This window comes from Phascolarctos cinereus, unplaced genomic scaffold (assembly GCF_003287225.1).
Source record: "Phascolarctos cinereus isolate Bilbo 61053 unplaced genomic scaffold, phaCin_HiC Scaffold_4;HRSCAF=312, whole genome shotgun sequence".
NCBI classification, from domain to species: Eukaryota; Metazoa; Chordata; class Mammalia; order Diprotodontia; family Phascolarctidae; genus Phascolarctos; species Phascolarctos cinereus.
In genome coordinates, this window is record NW_027555847.1 from 218,266,148 (window position 1) to 218,288,717 (window position 22,570).

The 22,570-nt window shown below is 38.6% G+C and overlaps 1 long non-coding RNA gene across 1 annotated transcript in view; it reads left to right on the forward strand.

Annotated features, from left to right (window-relative positions):
* Positions 1 to 22,570, forward strand: part of LOC110202493 (uncharacterized) — a 109,566-nt gene that overhangs the window by 71,215 nt on the left and 15,781 nt on the right. The window contains exon 2 of the long non-coding RNA XR_013486034.1: positions 10,062 to 10,235. This is a non-coding gene — a long non-coding RNA (uncharacterized LOC110202493). The remainder of the gene's footprint in view (positions 1 to 10,061; positions 10,236 to 22,570) is intronic.

The window sequence follows — 22,570 nt, forward strand, 5'->3', positions numbered from 1 at the left end:
CTTGTGCTAATTATGGCCTAACAATTAACACCAAGAAAACGCAGACGCTCCACAAGCCAGCACCATGCCATCCATCCATAGAACCATCAGTTTCAGCAAATGGAGAAGTTTTGAATACTGTGGATAAGTTCACTTACCTTGGCAGTTTACTTTCCAGGGAGGTACAGATTGATGGTGAGATTGATACATATGCATTGCCAGAGCTAGCTCAGTGTTTGGGATGCTCCAAAAGAAAGTGTGGGAGAGAAGAGGTATTTATTTGACTGACTACCAAAATGAAAGTCTACAGAGCCATTGTACCAACCTTATTTCTGTATGCCTGTGAAACCTGGATAGTATACCGGCACCATGCCAGGAAACTGAATGGTTTCCATTTGAATTGTCCTAGGAAGATTCTAAAGATCACCTGGCAGGATGAGGTATCGAACATGAAGGTCTTGAACTAAACTGCCAAGCATTCAAACTGCTAAAGAGAATGCAACTCTGATGGGCTGGCCGGCCACATTGTTTGAAATTCAAACATGCGCTTGCCTAAAAGACTATTTTTATGGAGAACTCACACAAGGGAAGTGCTCACATGGTGGTCAGAAGAAGCTATACAAGGACACTCTCAAGGTCTCTCTGAAGAACTTTGGAATTGATTGTATGACATAGGAAACACTGCCACAAGACCTCCTAGCATGGTGTGCCCTTATCAAAGAAGGCGCTATGCTCTATGAGCAAAGCAGACTGAGGTACCTGAAAAGAAACATGAGAGGCACAGATTTGGAGAATCCACCCTAAATGTTCACGTGTACTATTTGTGCCCTACCTGTGGTAGAACATTTTGAGATAGTATTGGTCTGATCAGCCATAGTCAGACACACTGTAATTTGACTCTACTATAGTGATGTCATTTTGATCCTCTTTGAGAATGAAGGACAGCAACCATTGGGTTCTGTGAAGTGGCTATGGGTTTGAATAAGACATGATCTGAAGATGTACTGTTATCTCCTAGGCATGCTGGTAAGGGCAGTCAGTCTTGCTCCCTTTGAGGAAGGAACAGAAGTGGCAGAAGGAGTAGGTGATAGCACCAGAAGATGGCAGTAGAAGCTCAGTGGACAAGCAATGAATGGCAACTGCAGAGATGGAATGGAGGAGATGGAACCATAAGGGCTGTTCCAGTCACAGATGGAATAACTCTAGGAGAGCAGGTTGTCCAGGAGGTGTTCCTCCTCCAACTCTTGCTCTAGTCTGTGGAGATGGTACTCTTTCTTGAGAGTGATGGAGCAGAGACTTATTCCATTTAGTTTTTACTTGTTATTACTTTGCTATTCCATCCTAATTAAGTGCTTTGTTATTTGGCAGCTGGTTTCTGCCTGGCCTGTTAGTAGAGAAGGCATTGGATATGGGCTTAAGGCATATCGACATAATTTTGATTACCCAAACTGTACACTGAATCTGGAGTTGAATGGGACTCTTGTTATAGAGTCTTACATAAATCTCATGTGTTTACTCTCAGTGATAATAGCTTACATATATACATATACATACATATATGCATATGTATATATACATATATATTCAAAGTAAAAAAATCACTTTCCTCCCAACAACTCTATTAGATTGGTAGTACAAATTTGCTCTACTCCTTTTGTAAGTGAAGAAACCGTTTCAGAGAGGTGAAATGCCTTATCTAAAGTCACACAGGTACTAAGTATTATAGAGGGCAGCTAGGTGGCTCAGTGAATAGTGTCCGGGCAGGGAGTCAGGAAGACCCGAGTTCAAATCCAGCCTCAGACACATACTAACCATGTGACCCTGGGCAAGTCACTTAATCTCAGTTTGCCTCAGTTTCCTCATCTGTAAAATGAACTGGAGAAGGAAATAGCAAACTACTCTAGTATCTCTTTCAAGCCACTAATGGGGTCATGGAGAGTTGGACATGACTGAAATAACTGAACAACAACAAAGTACTATAGTAACTAGAGTACTGGACCAGGACTCAAACACAGGCCTTCTGACCCTAAGATCAACATATCTATAGCTATGTGATCAATAATATAGCATCAGTATAGCATCTTCACTATAGCATCTTTTCAGTGCTGCTCTAGTCCAGTCCTCTCCACTAAGGAGACATTCATCTAAACTATATTTTCAGAATTATTTAGGGAAATAGACCTCACATTCTCCCTCAGTGGCCTATCCAAGAGACAATGGGCTTTGTGTCTTATTCAACTGGATTCCTTCAACTTTAACTTTTTTTCTTCTAATCTGAGTATCCTTATTGAAATTGTTCTTGCTGAACTGTTCTTTTTCTGACTTGGCTTTGTTTCATAAGTAAAACAATTTGGGATCAGCTCTAATATTTTTGCTTTAGAAAAGTAGTAAAAATTAATTAATCTATAACTGTACTGATAGGAAAAGTTAATAGAAATTTTAATAAAAATACAACCCCAATAAGCTTCCCTATTGTTCTAATAAATGCAATGGTAGCTTAGAATTGCAGATAAAAAAAATTAATTAAAAAATGAGGATTGGGGCTGTGAAGTTCAAACAAAGGGACACAGCCTGCTTTTCAGCTTCCTGGCAGGTTGAAGGGAGAATATGCCCCAAAGTGCATTCCCTACTTCATGTAGCACATGGAAATTTTCTTGAACTAGCATTCTACACTGTTTGGTTGCTTCTTTTTAATTGTTCAAATATTTTCTTCCAGTGAAGAATAGACTTGGATGTTAGAGATAGTTAAGTGTTAGAAACATAGTGCTATATTTGAAATGGAGGTGGGCAGGGGAAAGATTTGAAGAATATTTAATATAGGCACAGCCTTGGCTGAATGGTCCTCCTGTATCTTGGAGCTCCTCTATGGGAATGGGAAGCTTTAGTCGTGGGGAGGTATTTATACAAATTGAGTACTCTTTCTTTAACTATCATTTCTTTGGATGGCTCAGATTTAAAGATGAAGAAAACACTGACTCAGCTAAAAGCCAAACCAGACCTTGTTTTCAATATAAGGAGGTCACACCTGTCCTAGAGGGCCTCTCTTACTAATTTAGGCTAGCCCCTTATGCTATATAATGTGCTCCTACCGTTGAATAAGAGAATTCTAGTTTGGGTAAGATTTCCAATGAAAAGGGGATCTTTCATGAGATATGGATTCCCCAGGAAACATCAATCCTGTGTTTTAAAGCACTAACATGTGTCAGAGTCCAGGGGTTCCCATAATTATTTGTTCAGTTTAGAGATTCTCTACTGATATGGCCTCTGGATGTAAAAATAAATGTGAAATTTTCCAGGTCAAGCAAAGTAAAAAAAACCCACACACATATACACACAACAACCACCACCACCACCACAACAACCCGCTAAAGCAATAGAGAAGAAATTTTTAGTTCTAATTCAGCCGGCTCTCTTCACTACTTACTAGAATCAGAAGTTAACAGATTTTCTACCTTGCCAGAAAGCAATGGGGATATTCTGCCAAGATCTAGAGCTAAAGGTGTGATCTGTGGGGCCTATTAAGAAGAGGCTAAAACACAGTGAAACAGATGCCTCCAGAGGGAACCCAAGGGAGTATTAATAACTGCAACAGTGCTCACCACCATTACCACTCCCGCCATTCTGCATCCTGGGGCTGGCCCTTGGAGGAAGGGGAAAGAAAAACAAAGCCATACGCATTGAATGAAGTCACAGATGAGCATAAGACACTTTTAAAAGTGCTAAGAGCAAACTTAAAAACATCGTCTGTACTCCCAGGGTGCCTGGCAGCTGAAGTATCAGGGAATGCTGCTGAACTGGAGTCCAGAGGGGAGATTTGTTGTTCAGGTTCAAGACTTAACTCACCCTGAGTCCCCCGCTCATCTAGCCTTTCCCAAGCTTCCTCCCTTTTCCCTCTGCACAGATTGGTTCATTATTGCCAAGCAAACTCCAGAGCTAAGAAACAGCTATAGCTGCTCTTCCCTCATATAACTCTGCATCTTCTCCAAAGCTTCCCCCGTCAAAGATCTCAGGTGGGGGACAGATTAGCCATTTGTGAAGAAACCACAAGTGTTCCCTGTGCACCAGCACTTGTTCTTAAATAGGAGCCCAGACCTTTAGCTCTTGATTTTTCTTTCCTCCTTCACTGTATGGGGGAAGAGAAGGGGGGCAACAATGGTGAGAGAAGAAGAAAGGGTAATTTAGAGTTAAGCACATTAGGATGAAAGAAATGGAATGAAGCATAAAAATGACTTAGTAGGCTACCTCCTGGGACCTGTTCCGTAGCACTCACTGTGGACTTTACAGTGTTGCTGAACCTGAATTGTATTCCGTTGTGTAGCTCAGGCCTGCCCTAGATCAACAAACATTTTAGAAGAGTGTACTGTATATATAGCCTTCACTGTTCCTCCAGCCAGCTCCCCCCACTGTGGAGATACACAGGGTTAGGCACCCCTAGAGGAGAACTAGGAGAAATCTTGGCTGTCTGAAGAAGCTCAAATGACTAGGTCAAACGGCAGGTCATTTTCCCTCCCATTCTTTGCCTTCAGTTTTATTTTCTTCTCCTTGAAAGTCATAGAACAGCATTTTTAGAGCAAGAAGCAACATTTAGACACCATCTAAACTGGGCCTTCATTTTTATGACCCATGGCTCCCAAAAGGCTCAAGATCATATGAACTTGGGGGGGGTGTCTGATATTGAAGGCTAGATCCCAGAGGGGTCAGTTTCTCTCTTTTGTGTATGTGACTACCCCTAGAAACTCCAAGAAAATCTCCCGAGTAAACCTTTGTATAGCTTATACCTAGATTTCCCCAAATGTGAGTAACAGGTTCCCCCAACTCCATGCACAAGCACTCAATATATATTATGGGTATCAAGTATGAGACAATTTTTATTTCACCCCCACAGAAAATGCACAAAAAATTCACAGGAGCCCCTGAAGGAATATAAAAACATAAAAAATACTAAAATAGCCCATTAGACGCCTCTCCCTCTCCCATCTCTCCACATACTCTGAAACAAAGACATTTTCAGGAACTCTTAAACAAATACTCCCCATTCACCTTAGAGATGCATTATCTGAATAAGTCACCCCAATAACATGGAAATCTGGCAAGGTCCAGATCTCCTGCCCCACCTTCTAACATAGTTTTAGATTTTTAGCTGCAGGAGACTATCCCTTGTGGAAGATCCTTTCTTTCTCCTCTGAGAAGCTTTCTTTTAGGAAAATCTTCTCCCTCTGGGAGGCTAGCCCCTAACTCTTAAACTCAGGACTACCTCCAAAGTAACTGTCAAGGTTGGAGAGTTCCATTCTCAGGGTTTTTTTTTTTTACTTGAGCTAAGAAGCAGAAAGACAGAAGAAGGTGGCCAGGACCTGGAGGTCCAGAAACTTCCTTCTTAGACTCACCTGGAGAAAGCATAAGCCATTTCTTCTGCACTTCTCCTATGAGTCACTATTTTTTGCTCCTGAGGATGGGGGCACCCACTACCCTCTTGTTGCACTCTTGGGAAAACAAAGGAGAAAGTGCACAAGAGAGGGAAAAGATAGAAGGGATAGGCCTTTTCACAGTTCACTCTTTGTTGAACATTTATTTTTCAGTTAACAAGTATTTGCATTTTTTTCACTCCCACCCTCCTACTCCATTAGAAAAAAAGAAAAATAAGACAGTTGTAACAAATGGCCAAGTGTGCATGGTCAAGCAAAACAAATTCCCCCATTGACCAAGTCCAAAAATAAGTCAATCACTTTTCTGTCAAGAGTTAGGTGGCATTGTCATTGGTTCCCAGCATTGCATTGATCAGATTCTTAAGTCTTTCAAAGTTGTTTTATTTTAGATGATTGCAGTCATTGTACTAGTTTCTCTTCTGGTTCTGCTCACATCACTATGTATCAGTTTATACAAATCTTCTCAGGTTTCTCTGAAACTGTCTTTTCTTACAGAATAATTTTATTCCATTACATTAACATACCATAATTTGTTCATCCATTCCCTAGCTGAGAGGAACCCCCTTTGCTTTTTTTTTTTTTTGGCTACAACAAAAGCAACTTCTATAAATATGTTTATACATACAGATCCTTTTCCTCTTTCTTTGATTTCTAGCAGTGGTATTTCTGGGTCAAAGAGGCACAGTTTAGTACTTTTGGAACAAAGTTCCAAGTTTCTTTTCAGCATGGCTGGGCCAGTTCACCAATTCACAGCTCTAACAAAAGTATATTAACATGCCTGTTCTCCTGTAGCACCTTCAGTATTTATCATTTTCCCTTTTTGCCAGTGTTGCTAATCTGATTGGTAGGATGTGGAGCTTTAGAGTTGCTTTAATTTACATTTCTCTAGTTATTAGTGATGGAGCATTTTTTCATATAGTTGTTGATAACTTGGATTTCTTCCTTAGGAAACTGCCTGTTCATATCCTTTGACAATTTGTTAATGGTGGAATGGCTCTTATTCTTGTAAATTTGAATCTGTTTCTTATATGTCTTGGAAATGAGACTTTACTACTCACTCAGAGGGGCTGGCTTTTCCAACAAGAGTCTATCTTCCTGAGTCTCAGGGATCAGGAGATAGTCTCAATCTCTAAAGCCCAATCAGTGTACAAATCTACCTCCTCTGGAGGTCCCCTCTAAACAAAAGCTATTGGCCCATGATCTTATATAGTCATTTGTGGGCAATTCCTCAAATTGATCAGTATCTCCCTTGATTAACCTCCATTACATACAAATGAGGACACCAATGATTGGAAAAGTAAAGATACTTGTCACATAGATGTTTAGTGAACTAGAATTTACATCTCCTATTCCACTGTTCTTTCCACTAAATGCTACCTTCTTGTAACATATAACTCTATCATATTTCAGTTCTACAAAGTCCAGTGATAATTTCTCTAAAGCAACCCATCCTGCAGCCTGGTTGAGAAAATGCTTCTTAGTCCTCTGTAAATTTGAATAACCTAAACAACTGAGAATCCCAAATTTGAATGAACCACACTAATTTGCTGAACCTCAAACTGATTCAAAATCTAACATTGATTTTTGTTAAAGCTGAACCACAAGTCAAATTAAAGATCTTAAAAAAATAAATAAGCAGACCAGTCGAAATCTGGACTAAATATATTTTCTGTAACTATTGCGCTGAAACAAAAAAAAATTTATTATTTTATTTTTTTTATTTATTTATTTACTTATTTTTTCAATTAATTAATTTATTTTTAGGCAATGGGGGTTAAGTGACTTGCCCAGGGTCACTCAGCTAGGAAGTGTTAAGTGTTTAGTCTGAGGCTAAACAAAAAACATTTTAAACAAACCAAATTGTATTTCCTTTGTTTGAAGTCCCTGACCTAACCCTATGGGGCCTTATCATGAGGTAGAAAAAGCAACCATGTTCTGGTGTGATTTCAGAGGCAGCGATGTCACTTTGCTCCCCAAATACCTACTCCATTTGCTCAGTGATATATGAAATTTCTCTTAAAAGGGGCAAAACCAAAATTCCACAATCAGAGATAAAGCTTAAAATGTAAACACTCCTAGGACAGGAGTGGGAAAATCACTTTACCTCTCTAACCCTCAGTGTCTTCATCTATAAAAAGTGAGGAATGTAACAAAATTTCTTAATCTATAAAATGGGGTATCATAATAAATTATTCCAATCAAGTATCACAGCCTATCTTGACACTGGGCATTGATAAAAATGGAAGGGAGGAATCATGGATGTGTAGAGTTCTTGAAAGTATAGGTGGGGAGAAGAAGGATTATGGGCTGAGACAGCACTACACAAAAGTTAGTTTGAGAACACTAAAGAAAAACATCTAGTTTACCACTTTGCTTTGTTAAACTCAACATGATTAAGCAGAATATAGAGGGCAAAGAAGTCAAGTGAGATGGAAGTCTCAAAATAATGAGCCTCTTTGTCTCTGGGGCCCTTAGAGATACTTGAAGGAGAAAGATCCAGGACCAGTAATTGATTGATGGCAGCAAGAAGGCAGGACACTGCTTTAGCTTCATATCTCCCCTTCTAAGAAACTTCATGATTTTAGTGAATGGAGTTCTGCATGTGAGTTGGGACCCTGGCAGTTCAAAGACAAAGGGAAAGTCTTTGCTCTTCAATCAGCAGCACCATTTTCATATAGAGAATACTCTTATCAAGAGTTTAAATTAAGATTATAATCTCCTATATTAATTAGTTTTAGATAAACTGTCTTTTTGGGTAAATATATGGAAATTGGATTTGGAAACCCTATAGAAATGTTTAGGCTTGTGGGTATTTGTCAAGTTTAGAATAACAAAAGAGAAAAAAAATTTGAAAAAAAAAAAGGAACACTCCTTTAGCTGGCAATGGAGAGAGGTGAATTTAGTGCCTTGGTTTGGTCCCTTTTGGGCTTTATTCCAAGTACCTGGCACATAACAAGCATTAAATAAATACTTGTTGACTGACTGACTCCTATTTAAGGAATGATGCACCCAATTTCCCTAAAATCTGAAAGTTAACAAGGAGAAATAATCACAGATCTAGTTTCTAGAATAGTAGCCAACTGCTACAAAATGGCACATTTCTCTTTTGGTTCCTTGCATTCCATCATGTTAGCCTCAGCTCCCGGTGCAATGAATTCTCTATAATGTCCTTTGGGCTGCAAGAACTCACTATTCAACAAAATCTGCTGGAAAAACTGGAAAACAGTCTGGAAGAAACTAGACATAGACCAATATGCATACCATATACAAAGATAAGGTCAAAATGGGCACATGATTTAGACATAAAGAGTGATATCACAAAAAAATTAGGGGAGCATAGAAAAAGTGATCTGTCAGATCTATGGATAAGGGAAGAGTTCAAGACCACACAAAATAGAGATAGAGAGGATCACGGGAGGTAAAATGGGATAATTTTGATTACATTATGTTAAAAAAGGTTTTGCACAAACAAAATCAGTGCAGCCAAAATTAGAAGGAAAGTAGGAAACTGCCAGGGGGTGGTATTTACAGCAAGTTTCTCTGATAAAGGTATCATTTCTCAAATATGTAAGAAACTGAGACAAATATATAAAAATGAGAGCCATTCCTCCATTGAAAAATGGTCAAAGGATATGTGCAGGCAGTTTTCAGAAGAAGAAATCAAAACTATCAATATTCATGCAATATACTTTAAATCACTAATAATTAGAAAAAATGCAATTTAAAACAATTCTGAGGTACCACCTCACACCCATCAGATTGACCAACACAAGAGAAAAGTAAAAAGGCAAATGCCAAAAGGGAAGTGAAAAAAATAATAATTCACTATTGGTAGAGTTGTAAAGTAGTCCAGCCATTCTGGAGAACAATTTGGAACTAAGCCCAAAGGGCTATAAAGCTGTGTATACCTTTTGACCCTTTGACCAAGCAATATCTACTAGGTACATATCACAAAGAAACAAAAGGAAAAGGAAAAGGATACATATGTACAAACATTTATAGCAGCTCTTTTTATTGTGGCAAAGAATTAGAAATTGAGAGGATACCCATTTATTGGGAAATGGATAAACAAATTATGGTATGTGCTTATGATGGAATACTGTTGTGCTATAAGAAATAATGAGGGGGATGCTTTCAGAAAAACCTGTGAAGACTTATATGAACTGATGCAAAGTGAAATGAACAGAACTAGAAGAACATTGTACACAGCAACAGCAATATTGTAATGATGATAATCAATTGTGAAAGACTTAGCTACTTTGATTAATACAATGATCCAAGACAAGTCCAAAGGACTCATGATGAAAAATGCTATACAACTCCAGAGAGAGAACTGAGGGACTCTGATCAAAGATTAAATCATATTTTTTACTTTCTTTAGTTTTCTTGCCTATTTCCCCAACATAGTTAATGTGAAAATATGTTTTACATGAGTTATATGTATAATAGGTATCATACTTCTTGCCTTCTCAGAGGGTGGAGGGAGGAAGAGAATTTGGAACTGAAAATAAAAATTAAAAAAAAAAGATTCTTTGTGCTTATGGAAAACTGACAGTTGAACCCCACTTTACATATAGCTAGGATCAGAGACTATTTCCTGCTGGTTTCCTTCCTTGGCATCGTAATTCTTTCTCCTTTTTGTTTTATCCAAATTTCCAGGTGTTCAATTCTGACATCAATCAACATGCATTTGTTAAGCACCTGCTATGTGCTAGACACCATTCCAGGTGCTGAGAATACAGAGACAAAAATGAAAGTCCCTGCCCTCAAGGAGCTTATATTCTAATGACATCTTCTTGTCCTAAAGTTTACTGTTTTTCAGCAATTTTAGAGGTAAGCCTTTATTTGAAGATCTGAGATTAAAGTTGTCTTATTAAGGAGATTTGGGATATAAGAGAATATTAATGCATTTCTTCTGGGGAGATGGAAAGCTTTGGCTGTTGTTATTCTATAACTGGGGTTTTTGTTTACAGGTACAGGCAGGGTACTCCTGTTGTCACCTAAGTGTAAATAAGTGAGTTATTTCAGTCTTCTTTCAAATGTGCTTATGTTTAATTATAGGGATAAAAAGCAAATGAGAGTGTCTTAATAATGCAGTCTTGTGCCTTAACAAGACTCAGTACATCCATAAGTATATGTCATATCAAATTGTTTACTGTTTCTGGGAGTGGACTGGTGAGGGAGGGAGAGAGAAAATTTGGAACTCAAAAAATTTTTTAAATGAATGTTAAAAATTGTCTTTACATGTAATTGGGGGAAAAAACCATTATTTTAAAAAAAGAATGTTTATGTCAGCTGGAGTTCTTTGTCATTGTCCCATTTAGTGTATGGAGGAGGCTGGGGAGGGGTGGGAGATAAGTGGAATCTTTGTTTAGACTTTAAGGCTCCTTCCTGTTTCATGCATTTCAGGCATTAGTGGTGACAAGGTCCAACTATATCATTGCCACATTCATTCAGGGTAGTCAAAAAAAGAATTTCATTTCCTTAGACCTACTGCTTTCTAAGAATTTCATTAACAATGTGTATGTTGAGGGCAGAGCCAAGATGATGGAGTAAAAGTAGTGACTTGTTTGAACTGTCCTCCAAACCCCTCCAAATACCTATAAAAAATGGCTCTAAACAGATTCTAGAGCAGCAGAACCCACAAAAAGACAGAGTGAAACAAATTTCCAGCCCAAGACAACCTGGATGGTTGATTGGAAAGGTCTACTGAGCTCAGTTCAATGTTGGCCGTACAAACAAAGATAGGGCCTCAACAAACCTGAAGCAGTCCTCAGGGGACTGAATCAAGGGGAGCTGTGTCAGTTTCTAGACTTCTCAACCCACAAACATCAAAGACAGCTTAGAAGGTTAGTAGGAAAGGTCGGTGATTGTGGTGAGAAAGGAGCTTGGTTTGGCTCTAGTCCCAGCGCAGCCCCAGGGTGGTGGCTGCTTCCAGAGCTCTTGGTCTACAGACAGAGGGGGGATCGAGCAGCTGCTCAGAGGGGGATTGCAGGGATTTCTTTGCTAGTGCTCAGGCAGGATTCTCTTGCTTTGCCCATGCTTAGATCTGGGTCACAGTCCTGGGTAGCGGTCCTGGGGCAAGGAGGAGTGTTGGCATGGTGGAGCTTATGTGGCAGTAAAGACAGAATCCTCCTCACAGTTACAAGGCAGAAAAGAGTGCTTGTGGTCATTCGTAGACCAGAGGACAGGCCAGGAAAGGAGTAAACACCTCTCCTTTGATCATACCACCTTGGAAGAACTGAAAATTTACAGGTCCCTAGAAGTATCTCTGAAAGTAGCTGCACAAACCTCCCAAATCTTGGGACAGTACATTCTCCACACCAGAAGCAGAGGTCTACCTTAACAAAAAGTTAAAAAGACAAATTATTGGCTGGGATAATGAGCAAACAGTGCAAAAAAGTCAGACCATAGAATCTTATTTTGGTGACAAATAAGATCAAAACATATAACCAGAAGAAAACAACAAAGTCAAAGCTCCTACATGCAAAGCCTCCAAGAAAAATATGAATTGGTCCCAGGCCATGGAAGAGCTCAAAAAGGATTTTGAGAAGCAAGTAAGAGAAGTAGAGGAAAAACTGGGAAGAGAAATTAGAGTGATGTAAGAAAATCATGAAAAACTAGTCAACAGCTTGCTAAAGGAGACCCAAAAAAATACTGAAGAAAATAACACCTTAAAAAATAGCCTAACCCAAATGGCAAGAGAGGTCCAAAAAGCCAATGAGGAGAAGAATGCCTTAAAAAGCAGAACTGGCCAAATGGAAAAGGAAGTCCAAAAGCTCACTGAAGAAAATAATTCCTTAAAAATTAGAATGGAGCAAAATGGAAGCTAGTGACTTTATGAGAAATCAAGAAATCATAAAACAAAGCCAAAAGAATGAAAAAGTAGAAGACATTGTGAAATATCTTATTGGAAAAACAACTGACCTAGAAAGTAGATTCAGGATAAATAATTTTAAAATTATTGAACTACCTGAAAGCCATGATTAAAAAAAAAAGAGCCTAGACATCATCTTTCAAAAAATTATCAAGGAAAACTGCCATGATATTCTAGAACCTGAGGGTAAAATAGAAATGGAAAGAATCCACTGATCACCTCCTGAAAGAGATCCCAAAAGGAAAACTCCTAGGAATATTAGAGCCAAATTCCAGAGTTCCCAGGTCAAGGAGAAAATATTGCAAGCAGCCAGTGGGAACACAGTCAATATAACAAAAGATTTAGCAGCTTCTACATAAGGGACTGGAGGGCTTGGAATATAATCTTCCAGAGGTCAAAGGAGATAGGATTACAACCAAGAATCACCTACCCAGCAAAACTGAGTATAATCCTTCAGGGGAAAAATGGATATTCAGTGAAATAGAGGACTTTCAAGCATTCTTGATGAAAAGACCAGAACTGAATAGAAAATTTGAATTTCAAATACAAGACTCAAGAGAAACATGAAAAGGTAAACAGGAAAGAGAAATATGTATTTTTTTTTTGGTCTAGGCAATGGAGTTAAGTGACTTGCCCAGGGTCACACAGCTAGTAAGTGTTATGTGTCTGAGGTCAGATTTGAGCTTAGGTCCTCCTGAATCCAAGGCCAGTGTTCTATCCACTGAGCCACCTAGCTTCCCCAGGAAAGAGAAATCTTAAGGAACTTATTAAAGTTGAACTGTTTACATTCCTAAGTGGAAAGATGATATTTGTAACTCATGAGACCTGTGTCAGTATTAGGGTAGTTGGAGAGAAAAAATATGTGTATAGATGGATAAATGGATAGTTGGAGGGAAGAGGGTGAGTTGAAGATGAAGGGGTGATAACTGGAGAATAAAATTAAGGGGTGAGAGAGGATTATACTGGGAGAAGGACAAAGAGAGGTAGAATGGGGTAAATTATCTCACATAAAACAGACAAGAAAAGGCTTTTACAATGGACGGGAAGTGGGGGAAAGGGAGAAGGAATGAATGAGTCTTATTCTAATCTGGATTTGACTTAAGGAGGGAATAACATACACACTCAATTGGGTATGGAAATCCATCTTACCCTAGAGGAAAACAGGAGGGAAGGAAATAAGACAGCGGGGATGATAGAAGGGAGGGCAGATTGGGAAGGGGGTAATCAGAAGCAAACACTTCTGAGAAGGGACAGGGTCAAAAGAGAGACTAGAATAAACCAAGAGTGGGATAGGATGAAGTGAAATACTTAGTTTTCCACAGCATGACTACTATGGAAGTGTTTTACATGACTACACACGTATAACCTGTGTCAAGTTGCTTGCCATATCAATGAGGGTGGATGGGGAGGGAGGAAGGGTGAACCCAAAGCTTTAAAAACAAATGTTAAAAATTATTTTTACATGCAACTGGGAAATATGATATACAGGCAATGGGGTATAGAAATCTATCCTGCCCTACAGGAAAATAGAAGGGGAAGGGGGTAAGAGAAGGAGAGGTGAGAGAAGGAGGGCAGATTAGGGGAAGGGTATTCAGAATGCATGCCATCTTGGGATGGAGGGAGGGATGAGATGGGGAGAAAATTTGGAACTCAAAATCTTGTGGAAATGAATGTTGACAACTAAAATAAATAAGTTAAAAAGAACAATGTGTATGTTGAGCGTCTGAGTAAACTAACCCTGTGAGTTGGGAGAAGTCCAAGACTTCTGTGTCAGAGTGAGATAATGAAGTAATTTTTATAAAATTGGGGGTAATACAGAGCCAGGGATGTGTTGGGAAGAGCAGGAGACTTATTACAATGTAAGTTTTGTTGATGTCATTTATCATTGTCACTAATTTGGTGAACACATCTGGTAATAAATGCAAAACTCTGAAGGGCAGGAGATATTCTAGTTATCATCTTCATACTTATTAATTTTGAGCATTGTGAAGGTTCCACCTTTGACCTTACGGTTCTCACTATCTTTTTTTTTTTGGCAAGGCAGTTGGGGTTAAGTGACTTGCCCAGAGTCACACAGCTAGTAAGTGTTATGTGTCTGAGGCTGGATTTGAATTCAGGTCCTCCTGACTCCAGAGCCGATGCTCTATCCACTGCGCCACTTAGTTGCTCTATCTTTGTAATGAAGCAACCAGGTCCTCCTTTTAAAATGGTTTTACACACACACACACACACACACGCACACATATACATACATACATATTTGTATGTATACATATTTGTGTCTAGTGGTAGCCATCTCTAGGATGGGTATGGGATGGGGGGGAGGGAAGAAAAAAAAAGAAAGTTTCATGATAACTTTATTATATATTTAAAAGGAATAGCAAGTTGTACATAATAAATTTGCGGTTTCCTGTACACTTATCTTTTTATACTATTATACTATGTTATTATGGAAATTCTTGTTTTATTTCTTAAATTCAGAATAAAATAAAAAATAATAATGTAATCTTAAAAGTTTGATCACAAAGTGGTAGGGCAAGGAGGCAGCCACTCTGATTTCTTTCTATATAAATTTTATATTTTACAAATGCACAATATGAACTATATTCCCTACATGTATTTAATATACTTATGGTACACTAAAATGATAAACAATATGCTTCAGAAAAAAAAGGAATGAGGCCAAGGTACTTTTTTGCCTTTACCCTTAGAGTTTTTGCCTCTTTTCTAATTTAGGAAGCACAAAACAGTGAAAATAAGTGTTTGATTTGAGAACCCAAGTTCAAATTCTGATTTTGTTATTTGATCTCTGTATGACCTTGAGTAAGTCTCTGTGTCTTAGATTTCTCACCTGCAAAGTAAAGGGCTTGAACTGTATGACTTCTGAGATTTCTTTCAGCACTTTAGGCTTCTCTGCTTCCCTGATATTCAGTTCCTGAGCCAGCGTTCCTCAGCCCAGAGAGTTGCAGATCTGCGTTGGTGGAGAGAATTTCCACACTGAAAATGTCTTACAACAATAAAATCATTATTCCAGACCCAAGAGAAAATGCAGATCCAAAAATAACATGCACACTTATCCTGGTCCAGGAGTAGTATGGTGGTACTTAACTTCTAAATTATTCTGTCTAGCAATGGTTCCTTGGGTCTAGAATGACCTTTTCATGTTCCTTCTTGGCCTGAGTGTCTAGATCTCATGCAGGCACCAGATGAGACTGGTACCTTTTGTCCCAGATTAACCCGTAAGGGGGTTTGGGAATTTATCTGCTAGTTGAGCCTCACTTGGTTCTTCTCCAGTCTCTTTCCCTCTCACTTAATCAGGAAATCAATCTGTGTCTGGAGTAGCAGGTTTTTGATACTCTGCCCATATTACAATGTAATCACTTACCTAACTAATCACTCCTTCCACTATCAAAAGAAGACAAATAAACTCAATAGACAATGTGCTGATAGTGTTCCCATCATACCCAGCCTCCTCCAAAGTAAAATCTGAATCAGCTAGACACATAAGCGACATGCAAAGTTCTCAAAAGGTGTCTGTGAAAGTGACTTAATCTCAGCCTCAGTTTCCTTGTCTGTAAAATGGGGGTAGAAGCATTGTTGTTGTTGAGTTGTCACAGTCATGTCTGACTCTTCATGGCCCCATTTGAGGTTTTCTTAGCAGAGATACTGGAGTGGCTTGCCATTTCCTTCTCCAGCACATTTTACAGATGAGGAAGCTGAGGCAAACAGGGTTCAGTGACTTGCCCAGTGCTAACCAGCTAGTAAGTATCTGAGGCTGGGTTTGAATGTAGGAAGATGAGTTCCCGACTTCAGGCCTGGCACTCGATCCTCCGCTCTACCTAGCCACCTTATTAGTAGTACCTACCTGACGGCATTGTGGTCAGGATCAAATGAGATAAGGAGCCCTCACCTGTCATTTCTAGATACGGAGCTGGGGAGTCCCATGCTTTCCTCACTTCCCTGTCCATTGTTAAAGTTGTGAGAGATTTTGTTTAGACACCTTCTGGATCCTTTGTTGTCCATTTCACATTGATAAAGGTATATGTTAAGACCAATATTGCATAGATGTCAGTTGCTCTCATTGATTTCTTCCTGACAAGCTTTGACTTCAAATGCCAGTTAATCTTTTAATATGTGCAGCTCCAATGTTCTCCTTGAGAGTCATATGCTTGATATGTCTTGCCTAGAGAAGACCAAGGTATTTTCAAGTATCACCTTCATATCATGGTTCGGTTTGAGCTTGGATTCAAACCCAAAGCCTACAGTCTCTATGCTTCTTTGGAACACATTAAGAATTGTAGGGGCAGCTAGGTGGCGCAGTGGATAGAGCGCTGGCCCTGGACAGGAGGACCAGTGACTTGCCCAGGGTCACAAAGCTAGTAAGTGTCTGAGGCTGGATTTGAACTCAGGAAGATGAGTCTTCCTGATTCCAAGTCCAGTCCTCTATCCACTATGCTACCTAGCTGCCCTAGCTGTGTATATTTACAGTACATTTATAAGTCATGAGTGTATGCAAAACCTTTGGGATACTTGAATAATACTTTTGATTGGATTATTCAATAATCACTAAACAGATGACGAATTGTTCTTTATGCCACCTTGGACTTTTTGGCATACCCTATTTTGGCTCCTTAGCTAACATATTCTCTTTTTTGGTAAGTGTTCATAGATTTTTTTTTTGAGTGATACAAACTGACTGCTTCATATAAAGCACATAAACACATAATTGTCCTATACTTGGAGGGGTCATTGGTGTTCTCTCTCTCTTTCTCTCTCTGGTAATAAATATACTATGCCTTCTGTTAAGAAAGAGGGGTCAGGCTTGCATCACAGAAGAAACAAATTACGTACTTTGCTAGTAATTCATGTAACAACGTAAAGCATTTGAATCAATAGTTATGGATCTCATCCAGACCCACTTCTTTCTAGTTGGCATAGAAGTCAGGACTCTAGTTAATTCATATGACATAATTGTATTTTTGTTTTGGGTGAGGCAACTGGGGTTAAGTGACTTGCCCAGAGTCACACAGCTAGTAAATGTTATGTGTCTAAGGCCGGATTTGAACTCAGATCCTCCTGACTTTAGGGCCGATGCTCTGGCCACTGCGCCACCTGGCTGCCCCCTGTATTTTTATTTATTAATGATAAACAAACTTTGTTTTGCGTTTAATCCAATTTGCATTTTCTTTACATTAGTCTTCTTTCAACCACATAGTTAATGGAAATTTTCCACATCCTTCTTGGGGGACTCTTTCTTTTCTCTAATTTCTTTGCTTTGTAAATCTTTGTACTATAATTTTTTTTAATATTAAATTGTTTATTTTGTCTTTTACATTGTTTTGACTTCTTGTATTGCCCTAACCTTTTGACTTTAATTTTCAATTGATAACTAAGTGCATTGAGAATTTCAGGAATATTTGCTTTTTTTCCCCCAGATTTCATTCCACGTGTTTCTTTTTAGTTGCCTTTAATCACATGATTTAATTGCCTTTAATCATGTGATTTAGACATCAGATTTTCTACTGTGCATGCTGACCAGCTATTGACATAATCTTTCAATGTCTTTCCATAGATTTTTACTAGTTTTCTAAAGTTGCTTCTGCAATAGCAGTATTTGATGCCTGTCTGTAGGAATATGCTTTTCTTCCTATGGTTTTTGTCATGGCAGCAGTCACAGCTTATAGTGTTATATGGAGATCCTAAAACATTTTTAGGCTCTCTGTAAAATATTGTGGGAGAATGCATTTGTTCATGATTGTTTAGCAAGTACTAGCATTTTAAAATTTATCTTGCTTTCGGTCTATTAATTGGATAAGTGCCATCAGACTCAAAAAGAGTTTTCTGAAATTCCATTTTAAGTGTGCCCATCTCCTCAAATAATTTGAGTTGTTAATATATTCTTGCCATTTGTTTAATTATTTTTGCCAATTTTTTCATTGTTGATGCAAGTTTATCCTCATTGAAAGCATCCTTAGCTCAACTCCAGTAGCACACAGGACAACAGGCTATGTATCTCATGCTGTTCCCATATGATTTTCATCTCATCTGGGTCTTTATATTTTGAAAAGTTTTTGTTCAGTGTACTTTAAAGATTTTAAGGATTGGTATAGCAGCATATTTAAAATGTGGTTCTCAAGTTTTTGTGGATAATGTTATATTTGGATGAATGTGGGGAACAGTTCAGTCTGTAAAAATGGTCTGGTTCCAGTACAGCTTACCAGTGGAATTTTTCAGGGTGTTTTAAGGCCATGCTCTAGAGGACTTACCTTTTCAGCTCTGGAACTCTCAGCCTGGAACCCTGCTGTCCTATTTTAGCTAGTGCCTCATGAGGCCCAATATTTCTAGGTCAGTTCTAGCCATGCTTCATTTGATCCCATGGCCATCTTTTAGCCAGGTGCTTGTAGCTCTACCTTACACCACTGTTCATGTTCTCCAGTTCTGGAACCATAAGCAAATCAATACCCTTTGCAAACTGGCTTCTGACCTTATCACTTGAGACTGCTCTCTCTAAAGTTGTCATTGACCTCTTAAATGCCAAACGTGATGGTCTTTTCTCAGACCTTGTCCTTCACCTCTCTTGATACTTTTGATATTTCTAACCATTCTCTCCTGATCAATACTCTCCTGTCTCTGAGCTTTCACAACCCTGTATTCTTTTGGGTCTTCTCCTACTGATACAACTACTCTTAGCCCTCTTTGCTGGCTTGTTATTCACACGTGCCCCTAACTGTGGGTGTTGCCGAAGGCCCTCTTTTCTCTCTGTACTCTTTCTTTTTGGTGACTTCATCAGCTCCTATAGGTACAATTGTCATCTTTATGCAGATGACTTCTAGATCCAGCCCCAGTCTCTACCCTGAGCTTCAGTCCTGCATCACCATCTGTCTACTAGACATATCAAACTGGATGTCCCAGGGACATCTCAATCTCAATATGTCCAAATCAAAACTCATTATATTTCTCCTCAAACCTGCCCCTCTTCCAAACTGCCTTGCTTCTATCGAAGGCCCCACCATTCTTCTAGTCTCCCATCTTAGTAACCCCTGCAAAATTTACCTTGATTCCTCATTGTTCCTCACACTATATGTCTAATCAGTTGTCAAATATTGTCCTTTATCCTTCCACAACATCTTTCATATCTCATCTCTCCTATTTTACCCACATAGCCACCACTTTAATTTATTACTTTTCACTTAAATTACATCTGCTTCCTAATTGGTCTCCCTGCCTCAAGTCTCTTTTCATTCAAGTTCATCCTTCACAATGTTGCCAAAGTGGTTTTCCTTAAGTGTAGATATGACTGGGTCCTCATCCACTCAGTAAAGTCCAGTGGCTCTGTGGTGCCCCAAGGATAAAATGTAAATCCTTTGTTCAGCTTTTAAAAGCCTTTCTTAACCTGGCCCCTACCTGTCTTTCCAGTTCAATTCCCATTGCTCTTTTGCAATCCAGCCAAATTGCCCTTCTACTGCTCCTCAAACATGGCACCCCATCTCTAGGCTCTGTGATTTTGTACTGACTTCTTCATGCCTTCATTGCATCTCAGAGAACCCTTCTTTTCTCTCAAGAGGTATAGTCGAATACCACCTTCTAAATGAAACTTATTCTAATCCTTGCAATTCCTGGTACCCTCCCTCCCAAGACATAATATTTCATTACCTTGTATTCATTTTATTAATATTTGTTCTATATATTCTTATATATGAGCTCCCAGATATTTTGTACATTTTATATTAGCATGAATACTCCTGAATACTTGAGGGAATTGAGAGGACAATGACAACTTTAGAGAGAGCAGTCTCAAGTGATGAAGTCAGAAGCTAGGTTGCAAAAGGTATTGATTTGCTTATGGTTCCAGAACTGGAGAACAGGAACAGGGGTGTAAGGTACAACTACAAGACAACTGGCTAAAAGATGGCCATGGGATTGAATGAAGCATGGCTAGAACTGACCTGGAAATACTAGGCCTCATGAGGCACTAGCTAATGGTAATTTTTTTTTTATGTTTCCTCTCCCCTCTCCCCCACCCCAAGAATATAAACTTCTTGAGACGATGGTTTATTTTCTCTTTGTATTTGTGTTCCCAGCACCTAGCACAGTGTCTGGCACATAGGTGATTATTGAATGCTTGTTGATTGATTGATTGAATATTGCCACTGCTACTGGAAAGGGCAGGTCAGTCTATGCTCCTGGCACTTCAATCTCCATTCCCATACATCAGTATAACCTTCTGAATCCAAACAACCCTTTCCAGTTACAGCTACTCCTTTGCATGTTTTGTATGCACAGATTACAATGTAAGTGCCTTGAAGGTACTCACTTTTGTATTTTTATTCCCATTACTTAGTGTAGGGCTTGGTTCATAATAAACCCTAAATAAACGCCTTTTCAGGGCAGCTAAGTGACACAGTGGATAGAGCATTGGGCTGGGAATCAGGAAGACTCATTTTCTTGAATTCAAATTCAGGCTTCAGATACTTACTAGCTGTGTGACCCTGGGCAAGTCACTTCACCCTGTTTGCCTCAGTTACTCATCTGTAAAATGAACTGAAGAAGGAAATGGCAACCCACTCCAGTATCTTTGCCAAGAAAATCCCAAATAGTGTCCTGGAGAGTCAGACATAGCCGAACAATAACAATAATAACAAATGCCTTTTCACTCATTCATTCATTTATAGGACGGATATTTGTGAGTCCATGAAAGATGAAAGACTCTTACAAGATATGGAAATTTCCATGCTCATTTATCGGATACATGTTGGTGTAGCTTCTGATGTGTCATTTTGGTCATGTGTTGCTAAGTATTTGGTAAATACTAAATTTTTATTTACTGTGTGGTGTTTGCCCCCTCTCCCCTATTTCCTTGTATAATCTACATTGATTACTAAGTTCAGGTTTCTTATGGATAACTATGGATAACGAACTGGTTCTGAATTGTCATCCTAAACCTTTCCATTTCCAAAACCTCAGGACTGAGCCTTTGTCAAATGCCTCACATATCCATATTGTTGACTTGAGTCTATATGAATGTTTCCCATTGAGGGCCTTTTAATTTCACTCTTGGATCTTAGCAATTTCATAGGTCACTTCCAGAGATAAGACACTTCTGGTTATAGTTAAAAAATCCAGTGTTGTGAGCCAGCTATCAGTCTTTACTATTGCTCAGTTAATTGATGACTTCTTATTCCAAAAGGATTATTGTAGGCTTTCCACCTGTTTGTCTTGTACTTTAAAATATCTATCAATCTTCTTCCATTTTATTAATTTTTCTATAGTTGCCTCAGGGTGATAGGCCCTATTTTTGTTAATATATATTGTGTGGAGTTTTGTTAGGATGCTTTCCAAATCTGTTTTGATCCATTTAACAAATTTGAAAGTGTACATCAAGACTGGTATTATATAGGTATTAGTTAATTTAAATGTATTTTTCCCACTGTGCTTTGATTTCAGAATGACAGTATTTTTTTAAACATGTATCTTCAGGTATTGCTTTCATCCACTGGTTCAATATTATTTTCAAATTCAAGCTCAAAGCCTTCAGTCTGTATGTTTCCTTAGTGTGCATTAAAAATTTTACATGAGTCAAAATGATATTTGGTATCATTGGAGAAAGATTCCATAAGATGAAGGAGCTATTTAATTAGTTTTTTGGTGGAACCATATAGCTTGTTGCCATCCGTATATATCAAGGGGTTAATAAGATGTTTTGGTAGTAATCTCTGAATCTGGTTCAATTCCCATACTTAGTTCTGTCTAGGAGAGAGAATGGATTTAAGGCTGGGCAGAACAATGGCTTTAAACTGTATTAAACTGAGATAGCTAGGTGGTTCAGGGGGATAGAGTGCTGGGCCTGGAGTACAGAAGGCTCAAGTTTAAATCTAGCCTTAGATACTCTGTGATCCTGGCCAAGTCACTTAGCCTCTCTGTGCCTCAGTTTCCTTAGCTACAAAATAGGGATAATAATAACACCTACTTCACAGAGTTGTAGTGATGATTAAGTGAAAGAATATTTATCAAGTACTTAGCAGAATGCCTGGTGTATAGCAGGTGATTAATAAATGCTTATTCCCTCCCCCTTCCCATCTCCCTGAAAAATGCCATGTTTTGTATGAATGGTTCTTGGATGTTATTATATACATGGCACATTTTATTTTTTTCCTTTTAAATAGTATTTTGTTTTTCCCAATTATATGTAAAGACAATTTTAACATTACTTTTTTGCTATAAATTGTGATTTTATTTATTGTTTTGTTGATTGTCTATTTTTGTAAATATGATTTAATTTTTTCCAATTACA